The 27812-nt window shown below is 46.7% G+C and overlaps 1 protein-coding gene across 1 annotated transcript in view; it reads right to left on the minus strand.

The window, feature by feature from the left end:
* GMCL1 (germ cell-less 1, spermatogenesis associated) overlaps positions 1–27183 on the minus strand; it is a 295564-nt gene extending 268381 nt beyond the window's left edge. Inside the window, exon 1 of the mRNA XM_082254811.1 lies at positions 27093–27183. The gene's annotated coding sequence lies outside the window, so the exon portion shown is untranslated. The remainder of the gene's footprint in view (positions 1–27092) is intronic.
* Between the last annotated feature and the right edge of the window lie 629 nt (positions 27184–27812).

Consider the following 27812-nt stretch of genomic DNA (forward strand, 5'->3'; position numbering starts at 1 on the left):
ACCTTTCCCTACAAAGAGAAAATAATGACTTCCATCCCCCTGATCTAAACACAAATTTATTTCCAGCAAAATAAAAATACACTGAAAATATCACAGGAGGAACACAAACTACATATTGGCTAGCAATAGGCAGAAATATGCGACTACTTATCTAATGTGTGTTTTCTTGCAAGGGAGTAAAGTTTCACACCACATTATAAAGTGAACTGGATCTACCCTCATCCACTGGTTGTTCTAAGAATCAGCTACAACCGGTCAATGGCTAAAACCATATAGTGGAAACTGGCTGGCATAAGAGAAGAGAAAACCTATCTAAAATAAGGTCATAAGAACTTTCTCTAGGATGTGTGTGCAGACCGAAATTGGCATGCTTTACATTATACAAGTGGGCCCCAGCTAATAGGACTCATTCAGAACGCATCCACTGAACTGATGACCTGCATAGATCAACACAAGTGTACTGGGGGGGGGGGGGGGGGGGGGTTCTACTGCTGCCAAAAAGACATGATCTTTGACTCCTTCTCTACTGGCTCCTAGCGTTTTGTAGAAATTAGGGTTGCACTGATACCCTTTTATCACCGGCAAGTATGAGTACTGATACCTTTAAGGTGCAATTTGAGCCCATGCAAAGTGAATGGGCTCAAAAATCACAATGCAAAGAAACACATGCGATTTGACCAGGAATGCAGTGCGATTCTTGTCTGAATCACATGTGGTTTCACCCACCACTCATGTGTGAACCCACGCTGAAGTCAGTATGACAAGTCTGGGTTCACACAGGAGCAGTGCAGGAAACCGCATGCGATTCACACTGCATTCCTGCTCAAAATGCATGCGATTCTTTGCAGTGCGATTTGAGCCCATTCATTTTGCATTGGCTCGAATCACAAGGAATACTCATGCAAATGCTAAGTATTAGCACCAATAGCAGTATCAGTGCGAAACCCTACTTAAAATATACACTAAAGATGCATGTTAACCAGTCTAAGAAATTATTAGTAAACCGATAAAGTACCAGGTTGCACACCCGTTTTTGGCCTTATTTGGGCGTGCATGCAGGCAGTCCCGTACAGCCACTGGTTCCAATTAAGCAGCTGTGTGGGTGCATTTCCCCCAATCCACACTGTCAGTCCCACACAGCTGACAAAGTGGGACCAACAACTGTCTATTCAGCAGTTGCATCCCATTAAATATGAATGGGACTGCCAGTAAGCAGATGCACGGAACACCTGTGCATCCAGTGCGGGCAAAGATGGCCCTTCACACTATTTATTTATTTCAGGTACTTGTATAGCGCTGTCAATTTACGCAGCGCTTTACATATACATTACACATTCACATCAATATATATATATATACATCTATCACACTCACACACGTTCATACATACATATAACACACCCGTGTGAATGAGGCTTTATTGCAAGATGCACAATTACCACGTTCAAGATCCTTCTCAGCTGAATTCTGGTTACTGAGATCAGTTTGTGGAGATTTTCCTCCAGTGCAGACAAACATTTGATGACTTAGTAAAATGGGATTTGAAAGTACTCCAAAAAATGTTTGCCTTTGACATTTGATTTTGGAGTCAATTTTCTTTATTCACCCCAAAAAAAAAAAAAAAATCTCCCCCCCCCCCCCCTTTCCCCTAGTTTGTAGACACGATAACTTTTGCGCAAACCAATCAAACGCTTTTTGGATTTTTTTTTCCACCAAAAATATGTAGAATACAAGTTGGCCTAAAATGATGAAAAAATTAGATTACATTTTTGTTTACAGGGAATGTTCTACTGTATAGCAGAAAGTAAAAAATATATTTTTTTCAGAATTGTTGCTTTTTTTTGTTTATAGCACAAAAAAAATAAAAATCACAGGGGTGATCAAGCACCACCAAAAGAAAGCTCTATTTGTGGGGAAAAAAAAGGAAATCAATTTTATTTGGGTACAGTGTTGCATGACCTCGCAATTGTCAGTAAAAGTAGCAGTGCCGAATTGCAAAAAAATGGCCTGGTCATTAAAGTGGAAAACCTTGCGGTCCAGAAGGGGTTAGACAGATTTATCTCATTTCAGTTCTCAGCAGGAGAACAGAGGAGGAGTTTTTCCTCTGAGAACAACTGAGATCGGTGTAGAAGGGGCTGTCCATTACAGAGCAGCAGAGTTTAAAAAGTGAAACCAAAAGTTAAAAAAAAAAAAAAAAAAATACCTTGTAATTACATAAAAATAATAAACACTGACCACCAGTTTTTTTTTTTTTTACACGTACACTTAAATTTGCTGTTTGGCTCCTTTTTGTTGCGCATTTTGGCATTATTTATGCAAATTTTGGCACAGGTTATTTTACCAAGCATTAACAATTAATGGCACTGCAAGCATAACATGCATTTTGCATGCAATTCTGGAATACACACAAGAATGTCGTTTAAAAATTTCACTTGCATTGATCATTCAGTTTTAAAATGAATGTAAATTCCCAAATGAAAACCACATACACAGTCTGAATATTCCTTAGACCAAGAAGTTTTCTATTCTGCTCCTTTCGAATTTTCCGGTCACTGCGTTAGAAAACAAAAGTCGATTTGACCCCACTAACGATTAGAAAAGCGAACGAACGTTCTTAAAATAAAAATGTTTTTGAAGGAAGAAAATAGTTTTTGTATGGCCAACATCAGTTACAGCAGGCGCAGGGAGCCTAGGACAAGGGAGTCTGTCATACATAATGTATTACAGTTCTGTCTGAAAATCAGCAAAAAAGTCTATGTTTTAATTTTTTCCCTTTGAATAAAAAATTTGATCTTCAAGTCTGATGATATTTACCAGATTCAACCTCTAATAGTATACAATATATCTGTTATTCTCAGAGTGGATTAGAGATTTTGCTCCCTAACCATATAGTTGATTATTTATATTTACCACTGCACATAGATATTGAAGATTAAAATTGCCTTTTTTTTAACTTTACATATTAACTTAAATTATACAACACACTTTATAAGGTTATTATCCAATTAATCAATTATGAAAATATTAGTTAGTTGCAATATATATATATATATATATATATATATATATATATATATATATATATATATATATATATATATATATATATATATATATATATATATATATACACATATACACACACACATATATACATATACACTAGGGCTGCGCATCTTCACTTACCTCACGATTCGATTACGATTATTAGGGTCACGATTTGATACGATTCGATTCCGCGATGCATCACGATTACTATGGGGACCCTTTTCTAAAGGGGGATCTATGGTGACCCTGCTCTAAAGGCGGATCTATGGGGACCCTTCTCTAAAGGGGGTTCTATGGGGACCCTTCTCTAAAGGAGATCTATGGGGAGCCTGGGCCTGTCCTAAAGGGGATCCAGGGGAACTGAGCTCTAAAGGGGGATCTATGGGGACCCTGCTCTAAAGGGGGATCTATGGAATAGATCCCTTTAGTGCAGGGTCGCCATAGATCCCCCTTTAGAGCAGGTCAGCATCCCCAGAGATCCCCCTTTAGTAGAGCAGGTCCCCCCATAGATCCCCCTTTAGTAGAGCAGGTCCCCTCATAGATCCCCCTTTAGAGCAGGCCACAACAGGTTAGAAGAGTGACCTGATGCTTGTTGTAGCAACGTAGGCCCTGGTAAGGAGGAATGCTGAGCTCTGTAGTCCCCCTAGTTGTAGTATAGCAGGCTCTGGTAAGGAGGAATGCTGGGCTCTGTAGTCCCCCTAGTTGTAGTATAACAGGCCCTGGTAAGGAGGAATGCTGGGCTCTGTAGTGCCCCTAGTTGCATTATAGCAGGCCCTGGTAAGGAGGAATGCTGGGCCCTGTAGTGCCATGACTTACCAGGAAGCAGAGCTGCAGCCAGTTGTGGATGAAGTAGCGGTAGATGTATGGAGTAGGGCTCGGACAGGTCCTGGGTGATGAGTCTCATGTCGGGAATTTGGAGCTCGGACTAGTGCAGTGCACGGTACAGGTAGAAAGCAGGGCCTCCTCGCTCCCCTGCGGTCAACTCAGGCTGTCTGCCGAGAACCGCACCGCTACCAGAAGTGTACCGAGCTGGGAAGGCCGTGACTTCGGGCGACCGGGCTGTCAGAGCGGGCGGTCGGGCAGCAGCGTGCTAAGTGGGCGTGCCATGTGTATCCCGGGGCCAGAGAGAGCACTGATAGCTCCGCTCTCCTCCTCTCCTCTCCAGCGCCGCGAGGAGGAGCTCCGTGTCCCACAAGCCCGGCCAGCGCCGCCATGTCACTTCTGTCCCCGCCCCCGGAAGTGACGTCATTAGGTAATCGATTATTCAACCACCCCGAATCGATGCAGAATCGCGAAGGGTCGCATCGCGATGCATCGATTCGGCGATTTTATTCAGCAGCCCTAATATACACACACACACACACACACTCTCACTGCTGCAGATATTAGGAAGTAGGGTTTTCATCCGTTTAAAAAAATAAATAAAAAAACTGTTGACGGAAGCGAATAAAAATGAATCCATTAACATCCATTTTTCCATAGGAATGCATTGATGTCCTTTCATCCGTCAACGGATGGATGAAAAAAAACTAACAGCATGTGTGAAAGGGGCCTAAGGGTCCTTTCACACAGGCTTTGCGCCCAACGGACTCAGTTTTCCTCAGCGGGGAATCAATCCGCCGATCCCTGCTGAGCAGGTGGATGACAGGTCCATCTCCGCTTACTTTGCAGAGACAGAGCGGTCAGATATCGGCTCTCCTCTATGGGAGATTGGATGAAAACTGACCGCCTGTCCCGGTTTTCATCAAATTTTCTAGATGGATGGAAAAATAGGGCTTCCATCCGCCTGGATTTCAGACAGCATTGGATCAGATAGCAATGAATTTCAATGGAGATGTCACCGCTGACATCCGCTGCTCTGTAGGCAGACCTGAAAACGTAGGCAGACCGGATCGGAAAACCCATGTGAAAGGGGCCTAAAAGTGAATGACAGAAGGGGGTGTCCTGTGATGAGAAGTGAAGAACGTGTTCCAAAAAGACATGCAGGCCAAAACAGACTTAACAGCGCTCTTGGTGACTTTTAGAAGTAAGCAGCGAAGCCTACATTTTTCATTTCCACCTACTTTCTGTGGCAAACTGAAAGACTACTTAAGACAAACATTTAGGCTACGTTCACATGTTAGCGTAGCGGACCGCGGGCAGAATCACCGCGATTCTGCCCGTGATCCAGAAATCATTGCAAATCGCGGTACGCCTGTGCATTGCCGTTAATTTGCAATGGCACCCCATGCACCCCAATGTGTGATGTTGCCGCGATTTCCGTCTGCTGAATCGCGGTAACATTGCGCAAACAAAATTGCGGGTCGCATGACGCCCAAAAAAGGTACAAGAGCTTCTTTGGGGCATCATGCGACCCACGATTTTGTTTGCGCGATGTTACCGCGATTCGGCAGGCGGAAGTCGCGGCAACATTGCACAGCGTTTGGGGTGCCATTGCAAATTAACGGCAACGCACAGGCGTCCCGCGATTTGCAATGATTTCCGGATCACGGGCAAAACCGCGGTGATTCTGCCTGCGGTCCGCTACACTAACATGTGAACGTAGCCTTAAGCCCCGTACACACGCAACGATTATCGGCCGATCGATCGTCCGTCTTTTGTTGGTTGGAATGTGCCTAGACTGCACACAAATTTTCTCGCCCAACAAAAATCGACTTCAGAAGTGAGGTCATGTGTTGGTTTGCTTTCCTTGTGTTCTTTCTTCTCTGAGCATGCCCAGACTTGCTCATTAGATTTTTCCCTGTCGAAATCTGTACTGACTGCACGAAAATCGGCCGTGTTTGACGGCGGACAAAAATTTTATAGCCTGCACACCAGATTTTTTTTGTCCGCAAAGTCGATTGTCGGAAGCATCATACCAACAAGCCGAAAATTGGCAGATCGGTCGTTGGACGAAAATTCCCTGCCGATTTTCGATGCGTGTGTACGAGGCTTTAGGCAGGTGCAGTCTGTATTCCCCACTGTAGGGGACACCAAGGTAGCAATGCAGAAGGGGAAGAAAGTTGTGAGGAATTTGGTTCCTCTATGCTCTCATACAGTCACAGGGAGACAGCCGTCTGCTTGGACTCAGGTGTCATCTTGGGTCAGGCAGGTTCTATTTAGGACTCCCCCCCCCCCCCCAATGCCTTGTACACACGTTCAGATAATCGTACGATAAAACTCGCTTTCGACCTGATCCCACGATAATCTGATCGTTAGTACACAGCTTTCGACAGCCGATCACGACAGTTTGTCCAACACGATAGCCTAGCTGACAATCGTTTAATCAGTACACTATGCATCCGCAAAAAAAAAAAAAAAATTGATCGACAAAGACTGCGCATGATCAGAAACACTAAAATAGCACGGAAAAATCCTGGCTGCCATTTGTTTTGTTTTGCACCATCTGATACGTAGCTACGCAACCAGGAAGCTTTTCCAGAATCGTACGGAAAAAAAAACAAAAACCTACGTTTATATGCATTGTTGAATTAGATATTAGTATCCTGCAACAAAATGCGAACGATAAGTCGTCCGATTATCTGAACGTGTGTACGAGGCATAAGGCCTCATTTTTCATTTCCACCTACTTTCTGTGGAAAGGGACATATACAGAAAGCAGCAACACACGAAGGCCACAGGGCATATCTGACACAAGTGGTATCACCTTCGTTATACTGTGCAAGTAAAATGGCTAAAGCTTCGTACACACGCAACGATTATCGGCCGACCGATTGGCCGTCTTTTGTCCAGTGTTGTTGTGTTGGTTGAAATGTGCTCTAGACTGCACACAAATTTTCTTGGCCAACAAAAACCAACTTCAGAAGTGATGTCATGTGATGGTTTACTTTCCGTGTGTTTTTTCTTCTCTGAGCATGCCCAGTCTTGCTCATCAGATTTTTGTCTGCCGAAATCTGTACTGACTGACGGAAAATCAGCTTCTGTTGACGGCCAACAAAAATTTTATAGCCTGCACAACAGATTTTGTTCGGCCGAAAAGTCAGAGTCGGTTGTCAGAAGCATCATACTAACAAGCCGACAATCGGCTGATCGGACGTTGGCCGAAAATTCACGGCCAACAATCGTTGCGTGTGTATGAGGCTTTAGTCCAAGTGGGTAATAACCAAGTACTGTGGCACAGATGGAGCAGAGTTTGTGTTCAATAATTATCAATAATTTCACTTGCAAAAATGGTTTATAAGCAAAATTGTTATTTGGCAATGGCTTCTGTAAAACAATGGCAAAGGGAGGACTTCATATAAAAGCAACACACCTCACTGCAGTGCCACACTTGTTTAAAGCAGACATTCAGTACTACAATGAAGGATCAATACCAAAAGCCAATGATAAATAAAAAAAAGATATATGTATTTTTTTTTAATAATAATGGGGGTGAGGAAAAGGAGTTTAAAAAATGTAACCAATTTCTGTGCTCAGCTGCCCTCTCTCGTTTTACATAATACATTAATGATGTGTTCAGTGATAACTCCAAACTAGTTTCACGCTTTAGCAACAAAAGGCATAGCAACTAAATGAAAGAGCTGACCTGCTGCAAAGAGTTTCCAAATAATCAGCATGCCAACCGTTTCCTCAAGTTGAACTGCAATTCCCGACTCTACAGATGGGTATAATTTTACAGATGGGTAAACTAAGATGTCAATAAAAGTAACTTACTCACAGTTAATGAGAAAGGAGTCAGCAGGAGATGGACTGTAATTTCTGGATTAATTTGAATGGGTGATAACACCCTCAGGCAACCTTGAGGAAAATGAAAAGTACCACAAGTCATTATTTAAAAAATAAAAAGGATTCCTTTATTGTACAAATTCATAATCGAAACATTACACTGCAATTTAATTGGACCTAAACTGAAGATTTGATAGGTTAAATCGGGAACATCTAGAAACATGCCTAAACAGAATCCTACAAGATTCACCCTTTGCCTTAAATCCCTCTTAAGAGGAATTATGGTGCTTTATAATAAAATCCATGGCCCAATTATGGATAGCAAGGTAAAAACAGCAAGGCGAGGAAGGGAGTGCGTTTCTACATCTTGGAATATAAAGCTGGATTAATCTTATGAAAAAGAAACTCTTCTTTTTCAGCGGAAATACACTGATTCAAAAGTGTTCCTTTAATTTATTTTTGAGCAGAGTATAGGATCAAGTCAATTAAACTCCTGGTTAATAAGTTTCAGCTGCTTTGGTGTTAATGAAACAGCAGGTGCACTAGATGGGCAATAATGAAACAACCCCCAAAACAGGATTGGTTTTACAAGTGGAGGATATTTACATTTTCTTCCCCCTACTCATCTTTTCTGACTGTTTTTCACTAGTTTTGCATTCGGCCAGGGTCAGTGTCACTACTGGTAGCATGAGGCAATACCTGGATCCTATAGGAGGTTGCACAGGCAGTCCCATCTCCTCTAGAATGGCACATTAATACATGCCATTGCCAGGTTTGCTGTGTCTCCCAGCACGGTCTCAAGAGCATGGAGGAGATTCCAGGAGAGACAGATCCTCTAGGAGAGCTGGACGGGGCCATAGAAGGTCCTTAACTCATCACCAGGACTGGTATTTGTTCCTTTGTGCACGGAAGAATAGGATGAGCACTGGCAGAGCCCCACAAAATTACCTCCAGCCGGCCACTGGTGTGAATGTCTGACCAAACAATCAGAAACAGACTTCTTGGAGGGTGGCCTGAGGGCTTGACATCCTCTGGTGGGCCCTGTGCTCACTGCACTGCTCGGCACCATGGAGCTTGGTGCCCTGTGCTTTTCACAGATGAGAGCAGGTTCACCCTGAGCACATGTGACAGACGTGAAAGGGTTTGGAGAAGCTGTGGAGAACAATATGCTGCCTGTATGGTTCAGCACGACCGGTTTTGTGGTGGGTCAGTGATGGTCTGGGAAGGCATATACATGGATGGACACACAGACCTCTACAGGCTAGAGTCTAGACAATGGCACCCTCATTGCAATTAGGAATCATGATGAAATCCTTGGACGCATTGTCAGACCCTAGGTTGGTGCAGTGGGTCCTGGGTTCCTCTGGGTGCAGGACAATGCCTGGCCTTATGTGGCCAGAGTGGGCAGCCAGTTCCTGGAGAAGGAAAGAAATGTTAGCTTTGAATGGCCCCCATTCTCACCTGACCTAAATCCAATAGAACACCTCTGAGACATTAGTTTAGATCAATCCGACACCTCCAGGTTGCACCTCAGTCTGTTTAGGAGCTCAGTGATGCCCTGGTCCAGATCTGGGAGGAAATACCCCAGGACATCATCCATCGTCTCATTAGGAACATGCCATGACGTCGTCAGCCATGCATACAAGCACGTCTGCAGTTGAGCTAAAAAATGGTTTATGATGCATAGCTCAACACCAAGTTTTCAATAATTTTCCTTCCATCACAGAGATTACCCTGTTACACAAAGTCAAACACTGGCCTCAGAAGCCCAATATTTTGAACTCTATGCCGGTTTACATTGGTGCGATGGGGGAACCCTGCGAATCCACTGCAGGTGTCGCACCCGACTCGCAGGCAGTTCACACTACCATGTGCGAACTGCTGAGAGTTTCAATACAAAGTTAAAGACACCCCCAGATGAGTTTGCATATCACAGTACGAACTGTCAATTTGGACAGGAATCGGATCGCATAGGTGTGAACACCCTGTGATCAGATTCTGGTGCGGACCAAAAAAAAAAAAAAAAAAAGGTTCCTGCACAAGTTTGGTCCGAATGCGATGTTAATTCAGCCATACAATCTGTATTGCTGAATTTCACTCTTTACAAACAGACAACATCTATTAGGAAAGGTCTCAGTTTACAGCTATGCTGAAACAGCAGGAGTTTCTCAGCAAATCCCAAATTGGTAAACTCTGGAAACAAAACAAAAAGGGAATAAGAAGTACTCCCCCCCCCCCCCCCCCAACCTTCCCCACCATAAAAGTTTTATATTTCACATGTTTTTGCTCCCACTCCTTTCCTTCTGTACGGCCTTGCTAAAAGCCATCCTCATTGCAAAGTCTTCCAGCCGGCACGTATAGAAACTTACCATTCATTCCTATGGTGAGGCCTTCCGCTGTTAGAATGCACATTAGATGGCCTTGCCTTAGGAATGAATGGGGTTTTTCACCGGTGTGCTCAGAAGAGGAAGCTGGCCAACCAGGAGACTCTGCAGCGGCAGCTCCCAGTTGGATGCACAGACTGGTGAAGTGACTGCTTCACTGGAGATTAAGACCCCGTTCACATAGGGGCGACGCTACTTGGCCGGGCAACCTGTGAGGACCTCAGGGCGGGATGCACAGACTTCATATCATTGAAGTCAATGAAGGTCGCTCCAGGTCGCCCAAAAGTAGCTCAGGACCCTTTTTCTAAGTCGGAGCGACTTGTGTCGCTCCTATTAAAACGGGTCCTGTGCTAATCTATGGCAGGCGACCCACGGCGACTTGTCAGGCGACCAGGTCGCCTGACAAGTCGCCCCAGTGTGAACCGGCTCTTAAAAAAAAAAAAAAATTAAAAAAACAAACACAAAACACGCGGTAAATGTATACTTTAAAGTTCATATTCACCATACATTTATGGACAATGCATTTTCTTGCCTTAAAAAGCACACTCTTCCCTCATAAAAAGGTTTTGACATCTAGATTGGTTTCATTGCAGGTTAAATGCTGGTTTCTTTAAGGGACATGTAAACCCAACATTTCATATCCCTGATATGTGCCTGCTGTACCATGTACTTGTATGAAAAAGTATCCTGTTCTCTTTGTATTCCTTCCTTAGTGTGAAATCCCTGGTGTTCATGCCAGTCCCTCTGCTTTCCTATTAAAAACTGACCACACTAAGGAGGAGAATACACTGTGGTTAGTTTCCAATATTCAGACTTGTCCTGACAACCCCTCCCCCCACACACACACGATCAGTTTACTGTTGCTTCTCCTCCCCCAGCTCTTTTGCAGCTGCAAACAAAAGGGAATGTGATAATTTATAAAAAAATAAAAAAAATGTATTTATAAAGTTTTGCCTATCATTTCTATTTTAGACTGAATGGGTTGTTTAGCATTTGCCACAAAGATTTGCTAATTCAGATTCGCCATTCCGAACAGATTGAAAATTAGGTCCAATTATTTCCACATTTCTTGCATATTCAACACCAATTCACCCAATATAGATCTCCATCTGCATTTCCCAGCCAGCTTTAAAAATCCTGAGGTGTCCTACCAGTGAATAGCAGCTAATGGCCTGGATGCGGGCCAAACTTCAAAACCAGATTCCACAGAGAGTACTCAAAATAGAAAACAATCATATGAAATATCAAGGGCCTGTTTGCACAATATACACAGCGCCATCAATTTTGGATGGCTTCATCAGGCACATAAGTGGGAAAAAAACAAACAAAAAAAAAAACCAGAAAAAGAAAATAAAGGGGGGGGGGGGGCGTGCATGACCATTATAGTACACATTGTAGTGCATAAGCAGTACCATTCAAAATCTATTTGCTGCTTTATTGTTAACACAAGTTTGCAAGCATAGGCAACGTATCACATCGAAACAAAACGCCAAGTGTTGGCTAAATCAGCTGTAAAAATTCTGTGAGTTTATCCAATACTTGGCAGCTAGAACGGATCTAATATTTCCAAAAATCATGATTAGACTGTCTCTTCCTCAGGCGCACTGCCAAACACACATGCTACTGCAACCCGTTACAATAAGCTGAATGTGATGAAATTTCTTTTGAAGGGCAACCCAACACTTCTAGGCAGGACAGCACACAGCATTTGCCTTTGTGAAAACGTGTGTTGTGATGCGCTGCTTCAAAAAATAAATATCAAGACCAAGGGAAATAATCTCTGAATCTTTTTTCACATGCACACAGGGCATTCGAAAAAACAAGCTGCAGAGCCACTGCTAATGCCAGGGAAAAGCAGCTGTAAAAACGTGCTTTTAGTAGCTTTTTCCATTGGTATTATTGCACGTTTGGCCACATTAGCTTTAAGCAGCGTTTTTCCGCCTCCATTCAAAATCAATGGTTGCCTATGAGCCGTCTTTGATATGGCTTTCAGACTATTGGTTTGAATAGAAGTCGCATTCAAGTCAGAAGGATCCGACTTGTGGTGCGACTTGCACTCTGAGGATGTTGAGGGGGAACTCAACGCCAAAATGGGAAAAAAAAAACAGCGGCTCGCTCGTCCCCCTCCCCTTTCCTGACCTGCATGCTCGGATAAGGGTCTGGCATGGATTTAGGGGGGACCCCACGCCATTTTTTTCCCCATTTTGGCATGGAGTTCCCCCTCAACATCCTCCCAAGTCGCACCACAAGTCAGATCATCCTGATCCGACTTGGAAAGGACTTCTATTCAAATCAATGGGCTCCCATAGGGAACCATTGATTTTCACATAGGAAAAAAAAAAAAACGTATAGCGTGGCTTAACGCTGTATTAGCAACGTTAAGCAGCGTCAGAAGTTTTTACAGCTCCAACACTGGTCCTCAGAACACACTGGCCCTGGGGGTTTTTTTGCAGCTTGAAAACGTCTGTGTGTGCATGAGACCATAGGATAACATGGAGAGGCATTTTTAAACCTGCAAAAATAAATGGGAAGCTCCTAAAAGCAGCCACAAAAAACGCCCTGTGTGCATGAAGCCTTAATGTGACCTATAAGCTATGCAATTCGTTTAAAAACAAAAAACTGATTGTTGTTGTTGTTTACTGCCATAAAAAAATAGATGTACGCACCCTTTTTTCATTCAAGTAGAAGTTCAGCCTAAAACTAAGTGCCAGTTCACACAATAGTGATGTCAGACATGGCATTTGATTAGCACCGCTATGCAAATCACATGCTATATCTGTGCGATGCAAACTTAACCATACAGGTTGTATGGCTGAATTTGCATTGCATTCGGACCAAAGTTGTGCAGGACACTTTTTTGGTATGCACCAGAATCGGATCACAGAGTGATGCAATCGGATTCCTGTCCGAATTGACAGTTTGCGATATGCAAACTAAACTGGGGGTGTCATTAACTTAGTACTGACACTCCCAGCAGTTCGCATATGGCAGTGTGAACTGCCTGCGAGTCGGGTGAGATGAGAGAACCGGCAGTGGATTTGCAGGGTTTAGGAGCTTTTGGTGTTTTTTTTTTTGCCAAAGCTACTCAACACCAAAAAACTGTGTGTCAACGTGCACATAAGCTTTCAGCAGAATTTAGAAACTGCTGCAGGTGAGGTTCAACGTCACTGAATGTGGAAGAATTGTGTTCAGGATAGAAACGGTTTTGACTGCCAGCCATAGGAAAACTCAAAAACCGTGTGAAAAAAAAAAAAGAAAAAAAAAAAATCACAGCTCACTGGCGCCCATTTTTCTACACTGTCCATCACCCACCATGCCTAGCAAACTGCCTTAGATGCTTAGACATTTAGGAATTGCATCATAACCAAGTGGAGGACTTGGCTATGGCAGTAGAGGTCTGAGAGGGATGAAAAGAACACTTCCAAAAACCAAAAGCAGCAAAAATTTGCCATGGCAACCTTCTTTTTTCTATCTAGGTAAGAAAGTGCTCTTTGCATCAGTGACGTCCGTAATAAAAAGCATCTACTGTCTCTCTGTAAAGTGGATCTCCATGAATCGGAATCCATTCAACTTTTCTTCAAAAATGTCTCTGCAGACCAATTACGCAGCCAAAGGATTCTGTATCTGTTCCAACAAGAGCAACAGGTGAGAATCTTGATGCAGGAAATCCACAACCATCTATGCAGTAACACCAAGGTTACTAGGAGGAGCTCCAATTTTTGGAGCACTAAAGTGTCTGTCAGGATTAATCCGGGGTTTGCCAATTTCAAGGAGGAAATTAGCTTTGCTCCTAGAGAAAACTGACTTTGATCCATTACACTGAAGGATGGCAGGAAGAGGTGTTTGGAATTGAGAGTGAGGAGTAAGAATTGATACACAACGCACGTTTTAGTTTTATTTTTGCCTGTAGTTGGGCTTTATGAATACCATGCATATAGTGCATTTAGTGCAGCAAGGCCATGTTCAGCCAAATCGCCTCTACATTAAAATTTCACTGCCAAATCATTTAATCAGAAAGTCGATTCAACTTATTAGCCATCTGCCATTTACATCACATTTAGAGCACTCTGGCATTTAAGCACAAAGAAATGATAACACATTTACTGCAAATCTACAGATGTACGTTTCTTATAAACTCATTTGTAATATGCAATTTTGCAGGCAGGGGTAATCAAGTCCTAATGTCATCTGCTCAAACTATGCCGGGTAGCATAAATTGTGCTAAATACTAACCCCTGACAGTATACAGTGCAGGTCCCGCACCGCAACAATGCCTGCCCAACACCTCCCCAGGTTGTCGATTGCTTGGAAGGGACCTGCTGCACCTTCCAGGATCCACCCCGCTGTGTCGGGGTGGAAGCTCGGAAGTGCAGCAGAACTGCCCTAAAGCCGGACACAGATATAATTGGGACACAAATGCGTCTGCTGGTGATGGGAGTTCTGATGGGGACACACATATGGAAAGGGGCTCCAAAGGGGACACAAAAGGTGCAGCGGGGGGTCTGATGGGGACCAAATGTATGGCGGGGTGTGTGTGTCGGTAACACAGATGTAAGGCCCTGTGCACACTGGAAGTTAGGCCCCCCTGCATGAGGTTACATATTTTAGGTGTGGGTGGAGGATAAAGGTGCACCATCCAGCTCTACTTCTGGCAACCCGTCAAAATCTCTGACAGTCCTTGCCAGAGAGGTCTAAAGATAGAGGGGACAAGTACCTGTCAAAAACAGGTAGCCGCACCCCCTTCCCCCCTGAAATGTGCCAAATGTGGCATCGGGGGGGGGGGGGGGGCACAGATAAGAGGAGCTTCAAATTTTAGGTGGTACTCCCAGAGAGAAAAAGAAGACAGACGCATGAAAACTGCATGCAACATGCATCAAGCACAGCTGCATAGATGTGAACCTAGACTTATAGGTGAACCCTGTCATACAGCACAGCCAAGCAGGGGACACCACTGTTAAAAAGTGGAATTTTACTCAAAAAAAAAAAAAAAAAAAAAAAAGACAAACACTTGACAGACCGGATTTGAACTCAACATCTTGGAATATCATCTTGGCCAATGAAATCAAAAGATCAGAACCCAAAGAAGAATGCAGCAGTTGACAAGGGATTACAGAGGTTAAGTGGGAGAAGAAGGATCATCCTTACCTGGTCTGTGGAATGGTACTGCACAGTGCAGCCCTGAACCCCCTCATCGGTGCTCCCCACTCAATCTCCTCTGTCCAACCCCATAGAAAGCTGCTTGCTTTGGAGGCAGAGACTGTGGGCTCACTCCAGTTCCACACATCCGCTCGAGGAGTCTCCTGCAGGCGCTGTCCATTCTCCTAGGTGCCCCACCAGTAATTTGGCTGCTGAAGGGGTATACTCCCAAGTAGGGCTGTATGTCTGTGGAAGTGGCTCAGCCAGTGCTGGATCGCATGAGGACTAATTTAAGTGTTTAGGGATGGGATGGGGGCGGCGGTGGAACATTTTCATATCTTAATGCAGACAATAAAAACCTTTAGATTTATATAGTATAACTAAAAAGGGATTTCTTTTTTTTAAGATAGAGTGGAGAGGGATTAGCACACCTGTCAGGTTTTATTGCTGTCTGTGCCCCCTTAAGGCACGTTTCACACAGTGGAGTCCGTCGGCAGACTCCGTTTTTCTCAGCAGGGGATCGATCTGCCGATCCCCCGCTGAGAAGTCGGATGGCAACTCTGTTTCCGCACTGTGTGCGTTGACACAGCTGTCAGGTCGCGCTGTTCTCTATGGGGGAATTAGATGGGAACGGACCGTCTGTCCATTCTTATCCGATCCGCTGGACAGATGGAAAAACTGAATTTTTGTAAGATCTTACCTGTAAAATTCCTTTCTCTGAGTCCTCCAACAGTCGCCGCCACTTCATATTCATCACTAATGGGGTTATTGACCTTTGCTCCGCAGGAGTAGCTAGGCAACAAAATAGTTAATATCAAAGCTTTTAGCATATCCCACCCCTAGGGGGTGGTCACCTCAGTCAATACCTCCCTGCTTCCTGCATTCCCAACTCAGTTTCAGTAGCATAGCAGTAGAGTACATAAAAAAACCTCAAAAGAGGGGCGGGGGCGGCGACTGTCGGAGGACTCAGAGAAAGGAATTTTACAGGCAAGATCTTACAAAAATTCTGTTTTCTCTTACATCCTCCGACAGTCGCCGCCACTTCATATTCATCACTAATGGGGACATCCCATAGCAGTGTAGACATGAGGGGTGGGAAAAAAAGCAGCCGCGCCTAAAGCAACGCAGTACCCACATCAGAGAAAGGAACCTTACCAAAGTAAGAGAACCAACTGGGCAACAGGAAAAAACGTGCTCAACAGGAGCAACAACCCAGGAAAACAAGTAATCTAGGGATAAAACATCCCAACAGCCAAGGACCCAAAACAAGGGGCCCTAAGGCACTGCCGCACTAAGAACCTTGCGGCCAAAGGAAGCATCCGCCGATGCCTGAACATCCACCTTGTAGAATTTTGAGAAGGTGTGAACCGACGACCAAGTCGCCGCCTTACACACCTGGGCCACAGAAGCCTGATGACGATAAGCCCAAGACGTACTCAGAGACCTGGTAGAGTGCGCCTTCACAGGGAAAGGGGGAACCTTCCCCTTCAAGGCATAGGCTTGCACAATGGTCTGTCTGATCCATTTGGCGATGGTCGCAGCCGACGCTGCCATGCCCTTCCGAGGACCCTCTGGAAGAACAAAAAGAGAATCCAACTTGCGAAAGGATTTTGTCGATGACAGGTAAACCCTGATCGCCCTAACAACATCCAAGGAATGCAAAGCCACCTCCCTTGGATGCTTAGGTTTCGCGCAAAGCGAAGGCAAGACAATGTCCTCATTGAGGTGAAATTCCGAGATCCTCTTCGGAAGAAAAGAAGGGTTGGGTCGTAAGACCCCCTTATCCAGGTGAATCACCAAGTAGGGAGAGCTGCAGGACAAGGCCGCCAGCTCCGAAACCCTGCGAGCCGAAGTGATTGCCACCAAAAAGGCAACCTTCTTAGACAAGAGAGACAACGAGATCTCCCTGAGCTTCTCAAAGGGAGCATGTTGCAATACGGACAGAACAAGGTTCAAGTCCCATGGAGGTAAAGGATTCCTCCGAGGAGGAGCCAAGTGACGCACCCCTTGAACAAAGGTGCTAACCAAAGAAGTAGACGCCACAGGGCGTTGAAAAAGAACGGCCAGCGCAGAAATCTGACCCTTAATCGTGGCCAACGCCAAACGCTGGTCCACTCCAGTTTGTAGGAAAGCCAACACTCTCGATACCGAGTACGAGCGAGGGGAATACCCCCTGGACTCACACCAGGCAAAATACGCTTTCCAAGTACGGTAGTAAATCTTCCCCGAAGAGGCTTTTCTAGCCTTGATCAAAGTGGGAATGACCTCAGGGGAGAGACCCCTATCCTTCAGGACCTGGCTTTCAACAGCCAGGCCGTTAAAGCCAGCGACTGTAAAGCAGGATGGAAGATCGGCCCTGGAGACAGGAGATCTTCAAGAGGCAGACGCCACGGAGCGTCGACCGCCAGATTCACGAGGTCTGCGTACCAAGACCGGCGAGGCCAGTCCGGTGCCACCAGAATCACCGTGCGCGGTTCCGAGGCCAACCTGCGAAGGAACCTGGATAGCAGCTGAATCGGTGGAAAGGCATACATCAGACGATACTGACTCCAGGACGTCACTAACGCGTCTGAGGCGTCTGCCTGAGGATCGCGCGTCCTTGCTACGAACCGTTCCACCTTGTTGTTTAGACGAGACGCGAACAGGTCCACATCTGGGGACCCCCACTTCGCGCACAGCATCTGAAAAGACATCCGGGTGAAGGGACCATTCTCCCTGGTCCAGGGTCTGGCGACTCAGATAATCCGCCTGCCAGTTCTCCACTCCCGGAATGTGAACCGCCGTTATCGCCGGGACGTGCGTCTCGGCCCAAGACAGAATGTCGGCCACTTCCCGAGCCACGCGGGCACTCCTGGTGCCCCCTTGGTGGTTGATATAGGCCACCGCTGTGGCATTGTCCGTCTGCACCTGAACCGGACAGCCTTGAAGTCTGTCCGTCCAACGCAGAAGGCAGAGATGTATTGCTCGCAATTCCAGAATGTTGATCGGAAGGGAGGATTCCTCCCCCGACCAAGTTCCCTGGGCGGACAGAACGCCCAGGACACCACCCCAGCCCGACAGGCTGGCATCCGTGGTGATCACCGTCCACGACAAAGGACGAAAAGACTTGCCCCCCGACACCGCCGGGGACTGGAGCCACCACAAAAGACCCCTTCGGGTGAGGCGGCTCAACGAAATCCGCAGATCCAGAGATTGCGGACGCCCGCCCCACTTGGCCAGGACCTCCACCTGAAGATCCCGTGTGTGAAACTGGGCGAAGGGAATCGCCTCGAAAGCCGAGACCATCAATCCCAGACACCTCATACACGTCCGGAGGGACGGGCACTGATTGTCCCTGAGGGACCTGACCTCGTCCTGAAGTGTCCGGAGCTTGTCTTCCGGCAGGAAAACCTTCGCTTGAACAGAGTCCAGTATCATTCCCAGGTAGGGAAGACGAACGGACGGACACAACGTTGACTTTGGGAAATTTATCGTCCAACCGAACTCCTGCAGAGTCTGCATCGTGATGGACAGGTCGTTCACCAGGCCCTGACTGGTCGCAGACCGAATCAAGATATCGTCCAGATATCCCAAGACAGAGATGCCCTGGGCTCTCAGTAAAGCCAGGACCGGCGCAAGCACCTTGGTGAAAACCCGCGGAGCCGAAGCGAGACCAAAGGGTAACGCCACAAATTGGTAGTGATCCTCCACAATGGCGAACCGAAGGTACCTCTGGAGACCCTCGAAGATGGGGATGTGTAGGTACGCATCCTTCAGATCGATGGAGGCCATGAATTCCCCCGGAACCAGGGCAGCCGCCACCCCAGAACTGGGCGAGGGCGTCCCTTCAGGCCGTATTGTTATGGGCAGCGGACCCGGACTGGCCGGACTTCTGCTTACCCGTCCACGGCTTTTTCTGGGAGCCTTGGCCCTTTAAGGGCTTGCCCTTATAGTGCGACCGAAAGGCACGAAAGGACCCCTGAGAGGGTCTAAACGAGGCATTCTTCTTATCACGAACAAACTTATTCTTGTGAGTCTGGGGCAAGAGAGTGCTCTTACCCCCAGAAATACCCTTTATCAGAGTATCCAAAGATTCGCCAAAAAGGCGAGATCCCGCGTAGGGCAAATTAGCTAAAGTCTTGCGAGAAGATTGGTCAACAGACCAACATTTCAGCCATATCAGGCGACGGTTCAATACCGCCACACTTGAAAGACGCGCAGCCAAAGGGACTAAATCTAAGTCCGCATCACACAAATACATGACACTCTGATGAATCTGATCCACCATAGCCAAAGTTGTCGACGGGGCAGAGTCAGCCACCAGGGTGCGCCTGAGCACCTGCGTCCAATCCGCAATAGCCTGGGCTGCCATAATGGAAGCAAAAGTCGGCTTCAGCATAGAGCCAGCAACCGTATAAGAATGACGGGCCAGAGACTCCAATCTCCTGTCCGTAGGGTCCCGGAACACCGGGGTATCCTCAGCAGGGATCGCAGTGGATTTATTTAAAATCGCCACTGCATGATCCACCTGAGGCAGCACACACCAGCGCTCATCAGTGGCGGGTGTAAATGGATAACGCAGCTTGAACCTACTCGGCACAGCAAAAGGCTTTTTTAAATTGCGCCATTGCTCATCAACCGCGCGCTGAAATTCCGTAGAGCAAGGAAAAACCTGCGATGTCTTGCGTTTCCTTTGCGTCCCATAAGAGGACATCAAAACAGGAGGACATGGTTCATCCTGCAAATGCAGCGTTTGCTTGATAGAAGCAACCAACTCATCCATGAGTGCAAGCTCTTCAGACGAGCCAGGGGGAGAATTATCAACCCCTTCCACCTCAGCCTCCCCCTCAGACCCCACAAGGTCTAGAGATGAGTGAGACCCTGAGAAGGGCACTCCAGCCATAGCAGCCCCATCGCCCTCTGAATCAGAGGAAATAGACACCCTGGGCTTTTCGTGGATCGAGCAGCCACCAGCATCTGCACCTGAGCAGCCAAATTTGCCACAATAGTAGCCAGATCAGCCCCCTCGGGGGAAGCAGCAGCCCCTTGGCCCCCCACCAAGGCGGGAGGAAACTTGCAATCCTGAGAATCCATGCCCCAGTAGTATTAGGAAAAAAGGAGTACTGCCCCTTTAAGATCGCGGCGAGCGTAGCCCACCGCACCCACTGAATACACCGACCCCCACAGTGATAAGAACACTAGGCAAGGAATACAGGAAAATGGAAAGGTAAAAACCTGGAGAGATCACACAGGCTGCTGCACCGATCGCTGTCCCAGAGCAAAGGGAAGTGATGCAATGACTGACCGCCCCTGTAAAGCCTATGTAAGGCTACACAAACATGGCCGCTAGGCTGAGGATTTCATAGGCAAATAGAAAATGGCGCCGACATGTGGCCTGATCGATCGCCGCCAAAATGGCGGCGTTTGGCGCTAAAACGCCGCGCCTTACCACACAGGACCGGCCACCATCATTCTTCCGCAAAAAAATGGCGGATCGCCGCACAGCATGTCCAAAACCAGACTGCTTCATGTATGCACTCAGCAGAGCAGGAGAGCCCCCCCTCCCCTCGCAGCCCACACACAGGCAGTAATTACACACAGGAACTGACAGGGAGCTCAGCAGCCACACAGACATGCAGGGTCACACAGTCCCAGACTGACACCCAATAGATAGGTCCCCACATAAAGATACACTTACCAGTCCGGATGGCGTGGGGAGCCTGCTCCAGCGACCAAACCGCTGTACTGAGGACAGGGAGTGTCGCAGCCGTGACGCAATGGAACTCCGGTGCGAAACCGCAATGGCGTCCAGTGAGGTAGCCACCTCACAGATAGCATCCCTGCAGCGAACAGGGATGGGTCGTTCAATGTGCCAGGGAAACCTGTGCTCGATGGCAGGCTGGGAAGCCCCTGGCCCTGAGCCCTGGGATCCAGGGTGGCCAGTCCGAGACCCAGCTCCGCACGATCATCTTCATCAGAAGAAGCTAACTAATGCTGAAAATAAACAGCTAAGTAAAAGAAAGAGAAAAAAACTCCAAATAAAATCAAAAAGAGAAAAGAAGCTGAGACTGAGAGCCCCAGCACAGGAACAGCCAGCCTACTCCTAAGCTAGGCATTAGAAACTGAGTTGGGAATGCAGGAAGCAGGGAGGTATTGACTGAGGGGACCACACCCTAGGGGTGGGATATGCTAAAAGCTTTGATATTAACTATTTTGTTGCCTAGCTACTTCTGCGGAGCAAAGGTCAATAACCCCATTAGTGATGAATATGAAGTGGCGGCGACTGTCGGAGGACGTAAGAGAAATAAGGTTTCCATCTGTCCAGATTTGACGGATTGGATCGGGTGTCAGCGGACATGTCTCCGCTGACATCTGATGCCCCATAGAGATGCATGGGGCGTCCGTTCAGATCCTCAAAAAAAAAAACTAACAGGCGGATCTAAATGGACCACCTATGTGAAAGGGGCCTAAAGGAGGAGCTTCAGGCACCTATCAAAAAATAAATAAATAAAGTCAGTAGTAACAAAAAGTGTAGCTGCTGGCTTTTAAAAAAACAGCCACTCCCCTGTCCATTCACCCCAGCCGTCTTCATCCTCTATCCTCCCTCGGCAGCACCGGCATCTTCACTATGGGCACTCAGCTGTGACAGCTTGCGGCTTCACACCCGGGTGCCCACTGCTCATGCGCAAATCGTGCTCCGCATCCTGACTGGTGGATGCAGTCTTCTTGGACCCGTCAGTGTCCCAGAATACTGCAGGGGAGGGGGGGGGGGGAGAGGAGAACTGAAAGGAAGTGGGAGCCGGTATCTGTCAAAAATGGGATACCTGCTACCCTCCCCCCCCCACTCCTCAAAAGTGCCAATTGTGCAGAAGGAGCTGGGAACAAGTCCTTACAGCAGAACTTCCCCTTTTGGTTAGGAGTTCCGCTTTAAGGAGATTCCCCCTCTCTATCTGTCCTGTTTAATATTACCAAAAAGTAAAAAGTAGTAACCCAAATTTTAGGTTATCCCTAGAAAAGTAATAGCGGGGAAAGCTTGCAATGGGTACACTAGTTCTGGTGACCTAGGGGTCCCTAAGGAATTCCCTTGATTTGCAGGGATTTCCTCTCACTTCCTATTTGGTTATGGGACAGGAAGTGAAGGTAAATCTCAACAACGAGGCACAGAAGGCATGAGAAAGATCTTATGGGCTATAACTGTCTTGTGCTCTATCTAAAATGCAAAAAATAAAAAAAGATTAGCCTATAGTTCCACTTTAAGGGAACGTTTACACTTGCTTCAACACACATTAAAGTGCCTACCGCTTCAACATGCTTTTTTGAAGCTTTAATGAAGCTTAGCAGATGTCCTGTGTGTTTGTTGATATCGTATACCTGCAATACCACCAAAACAAAGCGATGCTAAAGCTGAACAAAAGCCTCTTAAAAGCTGCAGGTGCTTCAAGCGAGCTTTGTCATAGACTTCTTTGGAGGCTTTAAAGAACCACTAAAGAGACGTGGAGTACAATTTTGGAGGCAAACACAAAGTGTGAAAAGGACTGTAATGTAACCATTTTATTTAGTGACATGGCTTTGGTTGGCATTTAGAGTGCAAAAAAAAAAAAAAAGGTGTGTCCAATGCCATGGTTTGAAGCAAGTGCAAATGTGCCCTTATAGCTACTAAAGCTATGCAACATAGAAAAAAGGAAAAAAAAAAAAAAAATGAACAATCCATTTAAAAGGTTTCTAGTCAGGCACACCGTTGCACTACTGTTGGTAGATCTGACTACGATTGTACAATTATATAGTGTATGGCCACCTTTACAGTTATAGACTTTAGTGCTCTGTCTCCTATCCCAGGCTACTAACCAAAAGATAAAAGCAGTAGCAACTTTAAGAGGTCAGCCCTCTTCTCCTATTTTGTTCCTTGTCAATACATTTACATGCAACATTCCTGATTGGTTCCCAGGGCTGCCCCTTCCTAGTCTAAATGCTACGGGGGGGATTTGAAATGACTGATACCAATTAAAACTGAGGTATTTATATAAAACAAAATACACTTAATACAGCTCTTTGTTAAAAAACAATGTGTCTTTTATATCTGCAGTTGAGCTTTAGCCCCCTTCACATTGGTGCAACATGTCATGTGATTTGACAGTTCCAAATCGCATGACAAGTCGCACCCTATTGCCAGCAATGGAACCGTTCACGTTATAGCGGAAAAGGAAAGAAAAAAAAAAAAAAAAAAGAAGATTCCTGCACTGCTTTTTACTGCTTTCATTGCCACTTATATAGACTTCTGTTAAATGAAGTCGCAAGCCACAATAAAATCAGCAATGTACTTTGCACTGAAGTAGCACAATTGTAAAGCCACTTCGGTGTAAACCAAGGCTTAGGCTCAGTTCACACTATGAGCCACACCGCATTCCTGTTCAATTCACATGAGCTCCAGTGCAATGCGATTTGAGCCTACTCATTTTTCACGTGCATTTTGTCTGTCTTTCTAGGGTGAAGATCCACCAAGTTTATTCAATCCCCATTTGTATGTTCAGTTTGATATAAATAAGAAAAAAAAAAAACGTGTGAGTACACCCCTCACATTTTTGTGAATATATTATATCTTTTCATGTGACAACACTGAAGAGATGGACACTTTGCTACAATGTAAAGTAGTGAGTGCACAGCTTGTATAACAGTGTTAGGGCTCTTTCACACGGCCGCTCCGTATGTCCACAAATCATTATATTTCTTTGCGGACATAATGTAAGTCAATGGCATTGCGGATGTCAGCGGAATACCATCCACTGACATCCGATTTTCTTCCTTTCAGTTCTGTTCCGTTTTTTGGAACAGAACCCTATTTTTCCTCCGTTCAAAAAACGGAAAGGAAGGAAAATCGGATGTCAGCGGTGTCACCCGTTGACATCCGCAATGCCCATAGACTTACATTATGTCCGCATATCATCCGCAAACGGATGGGATGATATGCGGACATACGGAGCGGATGACACAAATGTCATCCGCTCCGTGAAAAAAAAAAAAAAAAGTCCCGCAGTGGAGAAAAACAGCGCTGAAAGAGCCCTAAATTTGCTGCCCCCTCAAAATAACACACAGCCATTAATGTCTAAACCGCTGGCAACAAAAGTGAGTACACCCCTAAGTAAAAATGTCCAACTTGGGCCCAATTAGCCATTTTCCCTCCCCAGTGTCATGTGACTCTTTAGTGTTACAAGGTCTCAGGTGTGAATAGGGAGCAGGTGTGTTAAATTTGGTTTTATCGCTCTCACTCTTTCATACTGTTCACTGGAAGTTCAACATGGCACCTCATGGCAAAGAACTCTCTGAAGATCTGAAAAAAAGAATTGTTGCTCTACATAAAGATGGCCTAGGCTATGAGAAGATTGCCAAGACCCTGAAACTGAGCTGCAGCACGGTGGCCAAGACCATACAGCGGTTTAAGAGCACAGGTTCCACTCAGAACAGGCCTCGCCATGGTCGACCAAAGAAGTTGAGTGCACGTGCTCAGCATCATATCCAGAGGTTGTCTTTGGGAAATAGACGTATGAGTACTGCCAGCATTGCTGCAGAGGTTAAAGGGGTGGAAGGGTCAGCCTGTAAGTGATCAGACCATACGCCACACACTGCATCAAACTGGTCTGCGTGGCTGTGGTCCCAGAAGGAAGCCTCTTCTAAAGATGATGCACAGGAAAGCCTGCAAACAGTTTGCTGAAGACAAGCAGACTAATGATATGGATTACTGGAACCATGTCCTGTAATCTGATGAGACCAAGATAAACTTATTTGGTTCAGATGGTGTCAAGCGTGTGTGATGGCAACCAGGTGAGGAGTACAAAGACAAGTTTGTCTTGCCTACAGTCAAGCATGGTGGTGGGAGTGTCATGGTCTGGGGGTGCATGAGTTCTGCTGGCACTGGGGAGCTACAGTTCATTGAGGGAACCATGAATGGCAACATACTGGGACATACTGAAGCAGAGCATGATCTCCTCCCTTTGGAGACTGGGCTGCCGAAGCATGTCTCCAGACCTAAACCCTATTGGGCATCTTCAAACGGAAGGTGGAGGAGCTCTTGGTCTCCAACATCCACCAGCTCTGTAATGTCATCATGGGGGAGTGGAGGAGGACTCCAGTGGCAACCTGTGAAGCTCTGGTGAACTCCATGCCCAAGAGGATTAAGGTAGTGCTGGAAAATAATTGTGACCACACAAAATATTGACATTTTGGGGCCGATTTGGAGATTTTAACTTAGGGCTGTACTCACTTTTGTTGCCAGCAGTTTAGACATTAATGGCTGTGTGTTGAATTATTTTGAAGGGACAGCCAATTTACACTGTTATATAAGCTGTACACTCACTGCTTTACATTGTAGCAAAGTGTAATTTCTTCAGTGTTGTCACATGAAAAGATATAATAAAATATTTACAAAAATGTGAGGGGTGTACTCACTTTTGTGAGATTATATATATAACATACATACATACATACACACACATTTTGTTACCAAAAAAAGGTGCAGGAGCTACTTTGATGAGTTTGTCATCTGGCAGCCCATTGAAGTGAATAGGCTGCCGTACTATATGGGTCTAACACAAACACCAAAAAAAAAAAAAGGGGGGGGGGGGGACATACGTGATGCTTGACATTGGATGTCACCAGTAGCCGGTCAGCACTCAACCAATGGCTACAGGTGCTGATCAGTGTGTTGGGGGGGGGGGGCGGAGGGAAATCCTCCTGGCTGTGCAATCATATTCTGACAGTGGGGACTCCTGTCAGAATACACTGATCACTGACTGCTAATTGACAAGTTGACAGTGATAGATGGATCAGAATGTGAATCAGCATCCATCTAGGGGCAGCTTAGGACTGGAGCAGCGCTGCATGGCAACGAATCAGCTTCTAGCTTTCATTTTCAAAGCTTAACTGCACAGGCAGAATCTAGCAGCTGATTGGTTGCTGCAGACTTGGAACAATCCTATGATGTGATCAGTTGTAGCAGTTTGTAGGATGTTGCTGATACTCCAGAAAGATAGAAGTAGATGGGGGGGGGGTCCTCCTCAGCCAGTACTGCTCAGGGAAGGGGGGGTCCTCAGTCAGTGCTGCTCGGGGGGGGGGGTCCTCAGTCAGTGCTGCTCAGGGAAGGGGGGTGGTCCTCAGCAAGTGCTGCTCAGGGAAGGGGGGTGGTCCTCAGCAAGTGCTGCTCAGGGAAGGGGGGGGTCATCAGCAAGTGCTGCTTAGGGAAGGGGGGGGGGTCCTCAGCAAGTGCTGCTCAGGGAAGGGGGGGGGGGTCCTCAGCCAGTACTGCTCAGGGGGGGGGGGGTCCTGAGTCAGTGCTGCTCAGGGGAGGGTTCTCAGCCAGTGCTGCTCGGGGGGGGGGGGTCCGCAGTCAGTGCTGCTAAGGGAAGGGGGGAGGGTCCTCAGTCAGTGCTGCTCAGGGAAGGGGGGGGTCCTCAGTCAGTGCTGCTCAGGGAAGGGGGGGGGTCCTCAGTCAGTGTTGCTCAGGGAAGGGGGGGGTCCTCAGTCAGTGCTGCTCAGGGAAGGGGGGGTCCTCAGTCAGTGCTGCTCAGGGAAGGGGGGGTCCTCAGTCAGTGTTGCTCAGGGAAGGGGGGGGGGTCCTCAGTCAGTGTTGCTCAGGGAAGGGGGGGGTCCTCAGTCAGTGCTGCTCAGGGAAGGGGGGGTCCTCAGTCAGTGTTGCTCAGGGAAGGGGGGGGGGGTCCTCAGTCAGTGTTGCTCAGGGAAGGGGGGGGTCCTCAGTCAGTGCTGCTCAGGGAAGGGGGGGGGTTCTCAGCCAGTGCTGCTCAATACTTTCCTGATTGTTTCCATGTCATGGGATACATTGTGATCATTAGATGAGAAGTACACAGCACTCACCCAATACGGGTCACCTACCTGTGTGTCGGGTCACCTCCTCGCTCTGTAGCAGACAAGCCATGAACAGTAAGGAAGGTCCGGTCGGTGTACTCCGGGTCACCACCCCAGCTCTTTAACAGCCACTCCGGGTCACCAACTCCAAGACAGCCCCCCTATCCCCGGCACCCCCCAAAAAAACTTATCCCACCGGTGTCTTCGGACCCCCCTCCGCACCGGGTCCCCTCAGCCCCCCTCCTCGCTCTCTTTCTCTGACCGTAGCTTTTAACGTTCCATCCGGTCGCGAGCCCCCTCAACCTTCGGCTACTTCCGGAAAACTTCCGAACTGACTTCGATGTCAGTAAAGAGAAGAGATGCAGCGTCCCTATAACCCCGCCCAGCGTGTACGTCACGAGGAAGAGGCGTGGAAGCTGGAAGACTGCTGGTTGGGTGTTTGGCCCCTCCCATGACACGCCCACTGATTGGCTTAGGACGTTCGATAGAAGTTTGCTGCTGTGATAAAGAATCGTTCTGTTTGATGATTGAGGATCGCAGCGATCACCCCAAGCAGTGTATTCCAATGACTGTCTGCCAGCAGAATGCAGGCTCTGATTGTACGGCTATTCCATGGTTTCCTGTTATGTAGAAACAAAGCAATGCCCTGATCAGCTGGCCAGGATTTCAGTTCCATGTGCAGTCCACTAGTATAAAACCCAACAATGCCATATATTGTAGATTACCAATCACTAGATGTGGTGGCTG

This window comes from Pelophylax lessonae (assembly GCF_965119305.1).
Source record: "Pelophylax lessonae genome assembly, chromosome: 4".
NCBI classification, from domain to species: domain Eukaryota; kingdom Metazoa; phylum Chordata; class Amphibia; order Anura; family Ranidae; genus Pelophylax; species Pelophylax lessonae.